General features: G+C 41.8%; 1 protein-coding gene across 1 annotated transcript in view; it reads right to left on the minus strand.

Annotated features, from left to right (window-relative positions):
• CDH8 (cadherin 8, type 2) overlaps positions 1 to 8333 on the minus strand; it is a 393813-nt gene extending 385480 nt beyond the window's left edge. The window contains exon 1 of the mRNA XM_011994007.1: positions 7388 to 8333. The gene's annotated coding sequence lies outside the window, so the exon portion shown is untranslated. The remainder of the gene's footprint in view (positions 1 to 7387) is intronic.
• Positions 8334 to 12667: the final 4334 nt, after the last annotated feature.

Consider the following 12667-nt stretch of genomic DNA (forward strand, 5'->3'; position numbering starts at 1 on the left):
TTTTTTAAAGGCAAACCAGTATCAAGATCATCCTAAAAAAACTGAATATCAGTCCCACAACTCTCTTGCCAATTACAGACACAGTGGTGTCAGAAAGTCATTTCTCAAGTCTAATCTAAATCCCTCCTTCTTTATTTAAAAGTCACATCCTTTGCAATCTTTAAATCGCATGTTCAGAATTTAATAGCCAGAGACCTACTGAGTTACAACATTTTGTGCAGGTCCTTTAAATCATAGCAATCAATAAAAATCAACCTTATTCTTATCAACCTGTAATTCAGTCGAACTGTGGAAAGCCCCATGAGGTAACTGTTTAGAGCATTGACTCTAGAGTCAGATAGAAGAGGTTTGAATCACAGCTCTATCGTTCATGAAATAAGTCACCTGGGCACGTTTATTTTATTTGTGGCAGGTGAAGAAACTGATGCTCTGTGTTTAATACTACCTACTTTGAAAGATTAAGAAAGAAATAAATAAGGTAATTTAAACTCTTTGTCAATGTAGCAATTATAGTAACTATTTATTGAATGTTTCGAGTGCTTAACCAAAAATATTTACTGATTTTTAAAAATTATTTTGTTGCAATCTCATGCTGTGTATATACTTCAGCGGGGAAAATTCCAATGTTCTATGCAGACAGGTAATAAGTAAAATAACTTTTTTCAACTCTTGATTTGTAAAACAAAAATAGCATGAACCAGGGTGGGTATAAATAAAATAGCATTTTAGAAATAGCTTTCCCTCTCCACAACTAACATACAATTAAAGCAATGACTTCAAGTAGTTTTATTAAGCCTCAGAAGGGCTGAAATTTTACTGTCCAGAACCAACCACATCTTTCCTTCCCATAGAAGACATGACGTTGTCCATCACTATTTTCGGCTGAGAGGGTGGAGTGCAAGCACTACCTGTTCATGAGTGAGCTATTCTCTTTCAATCAAAGTGTAGCTGCTCATTAAAAAACATTGCCTGGTACATCTCTCTTACAAGATAAATTCCATTGCACTTCATAATCATCTGCATTCTTGTGAGGACAGCACAAGTGGAAAGTCTCTACTAATTCCAAGATGAAGCCAAGGTGATAGCTATATACGACTTAGAAGGGAGCTCGGAGAAGATAAGCTCATCAGAGATTGCAACTAACTTTTTCTATTTATTTCAAGAAACTTTAGCACTACCGATGATGGAAATTAGATTTCTCTTCTCACTTAAGAAATGTGGAAATGGTGAAAATCACTTATATCACATAATGGGGGCTTCAGAGTCTCTTATACTGAAATTAAAATGCCGTCAGTGATCCCAGTATAAGTCATCCAGATTCTGCCAATTAGATTACACTGTGTAGTAACCATGCTTACAAGTGTACCTTACTGTCACTCTTTGATGTTTCTAAAACGTTATCGCTTAATAACCACTCACTGACACTTAACGTGAACTACGGACACAGGTGATGGATGAGTAGACAGATAGATAGCAAGCAATTTTTTGACAAAAATACTATTGAGTTATGACCCAGAATGTATAATTTATGAAAATTTTAAGGGAGTTGTTTATGCAGATTCCAAAATACATATACAATCTTCAGCTACTATAGTTTAGCGACACTCAAAGGCAAGAGGAGATGTGTGTTTTACCTCTGATAAAAATAAGTATGAATTAATTGGTTTTTTTTTCATTTTTCTGAGCATCCGCACATTGAAGATGGGAATATTTAGACACAAATGTAAATTCTGTTTACAAAGCTCAACCAGCACGAGACTAATAAAGAAAATGTGCCTTTGTACTTCTTAAATCAAATTTTGGAGATGAATCTTCTTACATAAAAAGGAAATAATTCCCTTGTGATATTTATACCATTCCTCCATCTACTTATTTTATATTATTTGTGTCATATCTAGAATCAAATAATCATATTTTATTCATTAATCTATCAAGAGAGAAAAAAGGCATGGAAAATATTGTTCTGACTGCAAATGAAACATAAATATACTGTAATATTTTCACTTGATGTACATAAAAAAGATTAAGGGGATTCCATTTAATATTCCTTTGTAATATCTTCAATATGCCTAAAATATCAATAAACACATCCACAAAAGTACCTTATCACGGCACACTATTTTTCCCTGTGTGTTTATGTGAGGATCAGGTATTCTGTTGATTAATACAGAAGAGTATGGAATTGTCTTTGAAAACACCCATAGTTGCAATTCACATAAGGGTAAGGCAAACTGTTCAATTCAAATACAAAAATATACTAAAGAAAAAGAAGGGAGGGCAGGAAGGAGAGAGGAAGTAAATTAATCCTCAATTATTTGTTATACATTCTCAACAATCTACAGACATTGAGCCAGCCATGCAGCAACTCCACAATTAGTGCTTTTTTTTGCCAATAAAATAGAACTTTGCATCAAATATAGTTTAATAGCATTCTTTGATGCAAGTCTAGTCTTGGAGGCATTCTCATTTTTACAAAGCTGAATTATGTCATTTTTTATATTCCCATATCATTTAAAAGATGATTGTGAGGGAACAAAAATATGCTTTGTGGAACATGAGTAAAATTGATTTTTAAAAATGAGGAAAGCTATGACTAAAAATAGACTTAGGAGGACTTATGAAATTTCTGTAGAGAAAATTGTGGTAGATAAGTCATAATATTGAACTTTGAATATGACTGTATCTCTCTCTTTTAATGAAAATATACTAGTATAGGGTGCAGGGTATAATCTTTGCTAATTTGTTATTGCATTAAATAAATGTTTACTGAGCACTAACTGTGCTTAGCCCTGAACCATCCATCGTTCTAGCATTTGCAATTGTCTTTGGCAGTGGAGGCAGAGAAAGAAAATTGTTTGAAGTCTCTAAATGTAAATGTTATTCATTTATGATACTTTCCAAAGAGATAAGAAAATCACATCTATATACCTCTACCTACTTAGAGAACACACACACACACACACACACACACACACACACACACACAGTCATCTAAGCAAGAGGATGGATATTGTTTATGATAGGGAATAGCACGTGACATTTAAAACCCAGGAAATAAAGCTTAAAACTTGATAAGAAAAAGAAACAGTGTTGGCCCCGGTGCTTTGCCATGAAAAAGCAACCGAGATTTAGTTAGCCGCAACATATGGTAGAAGCTAAATGGCATCCCTTGAACTTATTTCTTTACTGACCTTTTGAAGTTGCCAGGTTCAACTAATTTTCTCTTCATGGTTACATCTAAAGCAGGTTCCAGAGACAGGAACCAACAGTTCAGCAGAAATAGATTAGCATCACAACTTTCTGTAAGAATGAAATGAGAAAGCACTAATAGCCCTTTGGTTAATTAAGCCCTGCTAAATCGGATGATAGCCTTTGTCCATCAAAAAAATTGTTCTGTTTCATAAATATACATGTATTGGATGCTGGAGGGAAATTCCGAGCACCACAGATAACATTTTTTGGGAGACTGATCAATATACAAATCAGAGTAGCCAGAGAGGCAAATCAAAGAATCTAAGGCAGATGAAATGGCAAAGGGAACATGATAAAAATCTCAGACTTGAGCCAGTAAATAAGTTAGTTATCTGGGCACATTTTCAAGAGGCAAGCTGTGTATATGTGTGTGTGTTATTTGCGTGTGTGTGTGTGTGTGTACATAATACAGAGCAACAAGAATTATCATTGGTTTATCTACCTCCGCCCCCACCCTAAGAGGTGTATAACACACCAAAGTTAGGACATTTTTTTTTTCTGAATTAAAAAGCTAAGTTAGACCATTTCCTCTGTGAATGCCAATAGTGCTGAAAACAAAAAGAAAACTGTTTGTCTCCACCAGCTGCACTGAATAACTTTGTAACAAACATAAAATGACTGAAATCAGTATCAGCACACCACTGAGCAGAATATTTTCAAAAAGAAGTCTTCAGACCTTAAATTGCACCTATAATAGAAAGGCTTCTCCAATTATGCTTGTCCCTTGATTTGCCAGACACGAAAGTTTGCTAATGGACCAGAAAAGTGTGGTTGGAAATACAAATTGAATGTCACTTTACCCATTGAAAGCCTTTGGTTTTGCATGGAAAATCTGCTCAAATTGGAATGTTGATAAAGCTGTGAGGTGTGCCACCTTGAGTAGAAAAATAACAAAGATTGTCATTTTTTTCTTTAAAGCATTAATTTACCCACATCGATAAGGTTTTCTGAACAGCTGTTGAAGTGTGGATTTGAACTTTTTAATATGTGCATGTTCTTTTTCCCCACCAACAAACAATGAAAGGAACCTGGAAAGCAAAGCCCAGAGGTACAATTTCTTGAATAGAATCATTACATTCTCATTCTTTGGAGTTTCTTTGCTTTGTTCCAACAATCTGTTCCTCCTGACTAACAAGCAGTATCAGACCTTTGAGTACATTCACATCAGTCTTTACAAATGCCTTCTCAAGTGGTCTCCTCCATCCGGCTGAGCATGTTTCACGGGCTGTTTGTTTGTTTTGTTTTACATTGATCATGCTGCCATTGGCTACTTAAATTGTGTTCAGTGCTAATTGAGGGGTTGCTAAAAATGAATACTGTGTTGACCACAGTTCTACATAACACCCAAATAAAGTTGTTTTCCAGGGTAAGGAATTCCTTCCCTTCAGAGTTGATATGTGTACAGCAGGCAAATGGAACTGCTATTCTAGTGAGGGCTGCTATCAAATTTTCTGTTCTTTTAGCTAAATTCATGAAGCTTCAAGAACTCAAGAAATGCATCCTACACACCAGAAATGCAGCCAAGAAATGTTACAGAGTCTTGAATGTAGAGATTTACCCATCTTGAAGGTTTTAAGAGACTGTAAATTGTAAAGCAGAAGCACTGATTTCTAATAGTAATAATAATTAGCAATGTAAGATCCAATTTGCAGGGCAAGTAGATTAAAAAGTTTGAATGACAGCATTACAGCACAAATTTCAGAGCACATTATCCAGTGCCTCTAAAACATTTGGCCTGTTTGTGATGGTCAGGGGATAACTAGACATTCACTAGGGGAGTGTGGGGATCAGAATGAGGAAGGTGAACTGCCACTGAAGGTCTCTGAATGAAGCAGTCCCCAGAGTTGCTGGGAAGACTCCCCTCTCTATTTTCAGAGGGATTTTCCTCAACTCCTTGCCTTCTTCAGAGTCCGGGGGATAAAAAAAAAAAAAAAAAAGGTGATTTAAAATACTGCAACTGCTCCAGCATGAAATGACTATGTGACAGCGAGCTTCAAATCTGCTAAAGCAGAATTACAGAATACTATTATCAGAATTATTATTTAATCAGGGGGATAGCTCTAGAATTTATTCCAGCCAGAGCTCGGGGAAGTGGAAAAACATGTCCGGACATGATGATTATGGAGAATTCCCTTTAAGGGAAAAAGAATGTAACCCTAAGAGAACATCCTTCAAAGGTATCACTTCTCTCCGTAGAAGAATCCCACTCCCAGCCCCCACCTTATCTTTCTCTCTCTCTCTAACACACACACACACACACACACACACACACACACACACCACACACGAAGAAATCCCTGCAACACTGGACACAGCTGATGCAAAGCAATATCTAGGCAGGGATTTTAGTGGTATTTAGCATGAACGACAGGGCTCACTTTGCATGCAGTGAGGTGCAGCAGCGAGGCTGAATGGATGGAAAATCCCACTTTCGAATCTTACATAAACATCTTTCCCACATAGAGTTTTCCAGTTGAAAAGCTCCTATAATGAAGCCGGAGGTGACAGCCCAAGAAGGGTTTTTAACCATTGAGATGGCTGTCAGGAGTGTTGTAAAGAGGACAGGCGCTTCAAAAGCCAACGCTCATCCCTCGGATCTGCTTTGCAATGGTGCCGGATGCGAGAGGACAGTACTCTCGCTTACCTTCCCTAGCGTCCCCTCGTTCCCATTGTCAGCGCCCGAATACCATGACGCCGGGTGAAAGAAAGCAGCTGATCTGATTAGCAGCTCGGGCGCGCTAAGGGATTGTCGAATCATGCCTCCTAAGGAGGAAACTCTTGTGGAATCTTCAGGAAAGGGTGGTAAAGTTGAAAGGACCTTTCCCCCCTCCCGCTGTCTTGGTGATAAGCTCTATCGTTTGATTGGTGCTGAAGTGAGCAGCTGCCAGCCTGATTTTCCATTATGGACTAATGTTGTGCGTTTGCAACAATAAACAATTAATGTTGTTTGATTTCTTACATTTAGGAACCCAAGCAAACAGCTGCCCTCTCCGCTGGTGGAGGCAAACGGCTAGTCCTTGACATGCCGCCGGCTCCGTGCCTGCGGAGGAAGGGTCAACCGCAAGGAAACTTTGAGGATTCTGCCAGATTGGGTGGGGGAAGGCTCTGGTGTTTGGGAGGAATAAGCGGAGGAAATTGTGGATACCTGTTGGCATCAGCGTTGGCGGCAGCACGTTTTTACCGTTTCCCAGCCTTGGCTGGAGCCTGGGAGAACGGGAGTAGGTTCCTTATGAACCTGTTACGTACTGGCAGAACCCAGGCAAGAGCCTTTTTCCCTCCGGTCCTGTGAGGGGCGCGACCAGCCCCCCAAAGGTTCTCGGATGAGAAGCGGCCAGATCACAGAAAGCGCAGCTCTGGGCTCAGCGGTCCCTAGGAGAGGGACTACGGAGTTCCCGGCTTAAAGGGGCCTCCGTGCGCGCAATCTCGAGCTCCGGGGAGACACTGCCTAGGGGTCCTGCCGGGGTGCTGGGCAGAGTCTTGGCGAGGGCAGAGCCGCGGGGCGACTCCGGAGCCCGGCAAGTTTGCAGCGGGCACCGCGCCTCCCAGAGCTGGAGCTGCCACTTGTGGGAAAGCCTCGCGGTGGGGCTTTCGCAGCTGAGCCTTGGCCCTCAGCCTTGCCGCGGGGGTCGCCCTCCCTCGCCTCGGAGATGAGGCGGTGCAGAAAACCAGCCATAGGGCACTCGGGCCCCCTCACCTCCTTTTTTCCCTGGCTTGCACCCTCCGCACAGCGGGCGGCTGGTGCTTCTCATTCACCGCACGCACCCCGCAGTGAAGGCGCGCGGCTGCAGCCGCGCCTGCCTGCGTTGGGAGGCTGCGAAATAGTCAAGTCCCCGCAGGGAAGGAAAGCGGCAGGAAAACTGGAGGGGCACAGCCTGGAGCTTGCTACTCTCTAGGATCTGTTGTCAAAGCAGTTTGCAAAAACAGGCCAAACCCTGAGGCGAACGTACGTATCACCCATGGATATCGCGAAAGACACAGCTTAGCCCCGAGCCTATGCTAGGAACCCGCATCCACCATCTGAGAGGCAGGAGGAGCGCAAGGTGTCCGAAGGGGCACGAGAATTCCTATAAGAAACGGTCCCTTCTGGATCGTCGGGACATAGAGAAAAACGGGGCTGGGTTAGGGGAACACTTACTCGTGTGGGGCCCTGCGCTGGCTAATGTCAAGCCTCTTGGTTCACAAATGGCTGGAGGGGCTCGGGGTCAGCTCCCGAGGGCGGCGAGCGCCGACCGGTCCTCGCGCGCTAGGCAGGCGCCTCCGGATTCCGTTCATGCCTCTCGGAGCTGCAGGGCTTGGTTCGGAGACGCGGGGCGGGCGCGCAGGGCTCTGGGTGTCCGCAGCCCAAAGTGAAGCTGGTGGCTTGACGCTACCGTCTATGCATAAACCGGCAGCGGCGGCGGCGGAGCTTGGAAGAGGCAGGGAGATTCCAAATAAATCCGCTAATTCTGGGCTGAGCGCTCCGGCGTGCGAGCCCGCCTGCCTGCCAAATGTAACTGTGAAGTGATGTGGAAAAGTGAGCCGGGTGCCTCCCCTGACGGATCTCATTGGGCAGAGCGCAGAGGCAGGTCTACCACTTGGAAATTCATGTAAGCAGTCCCCCCTCCCCGCCCCCTCCCCGCCTTCCCCCTTCGCTCTCGCGCGCTGGCTCGATCGCTCTCTTTCCCCCTACCCAAGTGGGCGCACAACTTTTCTCTCCTCGCTCCCGAGCACGCCCCGCGCGTCTCTGCAGCCAGAGCCACGGGGTGAAGATGCGCCCTTCCGCGCGGTGCGGGCAGCCTGCCGAGGGCCGAGCTCCTGGATAAGGGGGCTGGCAGATGATAACAGCATGCGGAGGAGGTACCCGCGAGCTTTCTCTCTAGAGGTCTCACCTGAGCTCTGGGGCTGGCGTTCTCTTGTAAAGCGTCTCAGTGACTCTCAGCTGTTTTCGGTAGAAGGAAGAGGACGCGACAGGGCAAAGGGTTGAGAGTGGGCAGCTTACCTCCGCTTTATTCCAAGGGCCTCTTGCGTACAGAATAGGGTGATTGTGAGACCCCTACCTGCAACTCAGACGCTATGGTTTAGAGGCTGTGTGTCGCGGTACTGTGATGGAGCACATTCCTGATGTCCTCGGGCTCCTTTGGGAAAATGGGATGAGGGGCAGTAGAGGGGCAGCAAGGAGGGGAGCGCAGTAATTGGTTGTGGGGAGGAGGGCAGGCAAAGCAGAACTTGCTTGGGAAATAGGGGAGGATTGCTAGGTCTTCTCAATGTGCCCTGATCTCATATCCTCTCAGGTACCATCCTTGCAACTCTCCTGCCTCCACCAAAAGCTGCCCTGTCTGTGGCCACTTAAAGTCTCTGATGGGCTGCGCTCAAATCCTGAGAAATGGCCACCCTGGGGTTACAGGGATCATGAATCAGGAGGTCCAGATTTCTTTTCTTTTCAACACTGGGACTAACATGTAGACGATGCCACTGTGATCATCTTCTAATAAAATTAGCTAAATATAAGACAAATTAATTCTTACCTGAAAAAAAAAATCCCTCCCCTCCACAGGAGATCCCGATTTAGTCCCTTCCCTGAGTGCACTAGACGTGAGCCTGAGGGTGGATTTTACCATCTGGGGACAGAGCCAGAACAGAAGGGGGAAAGGGGTGCAAGGGACCAGACGCACGGTCTGTAGAGCTTGTACTGTCTGACTCGAATGAATGAGAAAGAGTGAACAGAATGAGAAAATAGGCACAATATGCTTATGATATTTATGCAAATTTGACATTTTTTTGTGTGCTGCATCTAACAACCCATTGTGAAATGTAAAAAAGAATATTGACTGTAGCTCTAATATCGGTTTGTTTCACTTTGGAGCTGTCATGGGCAAGAAACTTAGTGGATAATTTCAGAGAGGGAGAGGTGAAGAGAACCAGGTGGTATTTTTCTCCCCCCAGGCAGTCACTAAGTAACTGTTTGTTCTCTTCTCAGACTGTGTCTGCTTACAAGGTATTGGAATTGGCTAATTCTGTCTTGGAAAAAGGAGCAGCAGTCAAGGCTCAATCAAATTATGACTGCTGCTAGACCAGACAGTCCCAAGTGGACAAAGAAATAGATCACATTTTGGGTTGTGCTTAATTTCAGACATTCATTTTCACTTCGAACAAATAATTTGAACCTTTCCTTGGGGTAACTTCTTACACCTATGAGAACTAAAATAAAAGTCATATGCTACTGAAAGCTGGGGATTGTCACAAGTAACAAACTCATCTCAAAAAAAAAGAAAAACCCAGATTGTTAGACAATATCCTCAAATCTCATTTTCTTAACAAACTATGCTGACAAAGATAGTCAGAATCCAATGGTTTTTAAAGAGAGCCAGAATCCAACGGCTCTGGGTATCTAGGGTTAAGAAGAGTTTGCTTTAACTCATCTCGTCCATATTTACTCTTACAGCAGTTATATACATTATCTTCCCTGAATTTTGGTCCTCTGGAATTCAGGGTAACCCTATCTGTACCTGCTAATATCTACTGAAAGCGTAGGAGTAGGAATTTCCTGACTAATTCTTAAGAGAGGTTTGAATGATTAAGCAGTGTGATAGAGGATTTGGATAATGTTAAAAAGCCCCTATAAGGATATTTCTAAAATAATCAGGGATGCTGAAAGACAAGGCATTTATCTCTTTAACAATTCCACCCAGTCTTAATAAGATGCAGTGCAATGTCACAATGGTGTGAGCCTACCCCCTTAAGAAAGTAGACGATGCTCTCTTTCAACATCCTCAACATCCTCTCCAGGGTTACAGCCTTCCAGCGGGAAGAGGAACACAGTAGTACACAGGCTTTTTAGAATGGCGACTGAAATTGCGTGTGTTGTGGAGCATTGCAGGGGAGGAAGGGTGAGGAATGATCTGATAGGGCAGGAGTATAATTGGAGAAGGAGTTGGGAGGAGGGAGAGAAGACTGCATTCAGAATAACCTTGGCTGACTAATGCAAAAAGTAGAATGAGGCAGGATGTCTCTAGCCTGGGTCTCCGTGACAGACAGGCAGTTTTGCAAGGGAATCTACTGTGGAGAGTGAATGAGATACAGAGGGACTCCATGTAGTGAAAGATACTTTTATTTTTTCACTATGACTGGAACCTTTGTCGTAATTTTGACCAAGGGAGACAGTAAACCAAGTGGCCAGTTAGTTGCAGAGTAGGGAATCAGATGGTTCATAGGAAACAGAGCTGAAGAAGACGGAGAGAGTGTTAGGAAGACTCCAGCTTCTCTGGTTGGAGCAGGAAATGACAGAATGGAACATAACTATTATTGGCTGCATTAAAATGCAATGTTTTGTAGTTTTCATTCATCAATGTAGAATTAAAAAATAGAACAAACTAAAACCAAAATGAATTTACCATATTATGATATGGTAACCTTTAGATTTATTGAATTGCTTGTAATGTGATATCTATGTGCCAGGTATTATCATTTAAAATAAAATCTCAAGAATCTGACTTATGAAAAAGACCAACTCAAATTACCATGTAATATTTTTCCAGAAATGCAGAGTCCCTTTCCTGTATTTCATTAGGATGAAGATGTCTGAAACCACGCCCTTTATTTGGGGTATGGGGCGTGGGTAAGTAATATATAACAACTCTGGCATTAAGCATAAGAAACAAAAATTTTATTTTGGATTCCAGTATTGAAGCCTAAGTCGTAAGAATAAAAACATTAAGAAAGAAGTTTTGAGAAGTTTGTAAATGTTTAAGTAAATTTAGGATAGCTGTTTTGTTTGTTTATGAATTTGCTTTAAACCATTCTCTTACTAAGTTTATGAGAAGATACAATGGTGCTCCCGTTAAACAAATGTGAGCAATTCTGAGGATTCCTTTAGGCCAGTGGTTTTCAACCTGAAACCCTGGACAAGCTTCTGCCTCAACATTCACTGGAATTTGTTAGAAATGCAAATTATTGGACCCTGAATCTGAGTGGGGCTCAGAAATCTGGGTTTCAGCAAGTGTCCCAGGAGATTCTGTTACCTGATAAAGTCTGAGAACACTGCTTTAGGCAATTTCTTTCTCATGTGACATAAATAAAGAGAAGAAAAAAATAAAATAGTAGATTGTATTAACGTTTACTGTTTTTGTCCCAGAATATTCTAAGACAAACTACTATCTTAAAAAACAAGATTTGAAAAGAAGAATAAAAGTGTAAGCACACTAAATTTATCATCTGAGTACCTCACTAATGTTTAGCATGGGATTTGAAAAACTAAATTGATTTCTTTAGAAGTAGTTATGAATTCTTGGCATAAAATCATCACTGAGCTTGCTATTCAGAGTTGTGACGCTCTACATTTCTTGGCTTGCTGGTTTTAGCTGTCCCTGAAATTAGGCCTGAATCTCTGAATATTGACTATAATTACTAATCTTGAGCTTGTCATTATATTTTCAGTAAATGGAGGTGTAAACACTTTCTGAAAACCACATCTGTGCTGAGAGCATTTTGGAGAAGGTTTTCCAAATGGCATTATCTCCCATCTTCCCAGGTGTTAGAAAAGAGATAAGCTTCAATTCAGCTTCTGAACAGAAACTTGGTCGGGTGGGCAGCAGGTGGGGTACTGGATAGATTTAAGAGGACTGGTACAAAGCTATCCAATAAACCAGTTCAGCTTTTGTGGACTACACACTTAGCATATTAGTGTTTTGGTTTTTTTCTATCTTTTTTTTTTCTTCTGTAAGAGAATACCAACTAGATTAAGATTCTAGACCACTCTTGTTTAACTTAGGAGCAAAAAGGAGGAAAAAATTAAAAATAGTTCACAATGTGTTCCAAGTAAAAAGAAGAGAGAAGAAAAAAGAGTAAGAATAAAAAAAGAAGAAAGAGGAGTATAAAAGGTAACCCACTCCCTGAAATACTACTACGTTGGTATAACAGAGTATATTTAATACTAAAATATAATAATTAAATTTAATTAATTTTAAGTTTGGCTTAGAAGATTACCATTATTTGATATTTGCACCCTTACACTAAGGTACCATTACAGATGTACAGGGGAATACAGATGTATGGAGGAGGGGAGGTGAAGGCAAAACAATTATCTTACTATGTGTAAAATGGAATTTATAGTTGTGATTAGTTATCCAGTCGCTTATTAGAGAGAAGACCACATATAAATGCAGTGGACAAATGTTACAAGATATTGAAGGGAAATGAATTATTGAGAATGTGAACATGCTTCTTTTATTAGTCAAAGCTGGATAATACTAAGGATTTTTGTTTGTTCTTTTGCTAAAGACGCTGCCATGTGGAAATCAGGGCACTGCTTTTAGGCTGCCGTCTCCCGCCTGCATAGGCGACTAGTCCTGTTAGAGTGGATGTCGAGGCTTTTTTTCTTCTACCTCAAGTGCCCTCTAGCGTGCAATATCTGTGCAGGTTGCTATGTACAAGGAGGAGG

Source organism: Mandrillus leucophaeus, unplaced genomic scaffold (assembly GCF_000951045.1).
Source record: "Mandrillus leucophaeus isolate KB7577 unplaced genomic scaffold, Mleu.le_1.0 Scaffold44, whole genome shotgun sequence".
NCBI classification, from domain to species: domain Eukaryota; kingdom Metazoa; phylum Chordata; class Mammalia; order Primates; family Cercopithecidae; genus Mandrillus; species Mandrillus leucophaeus.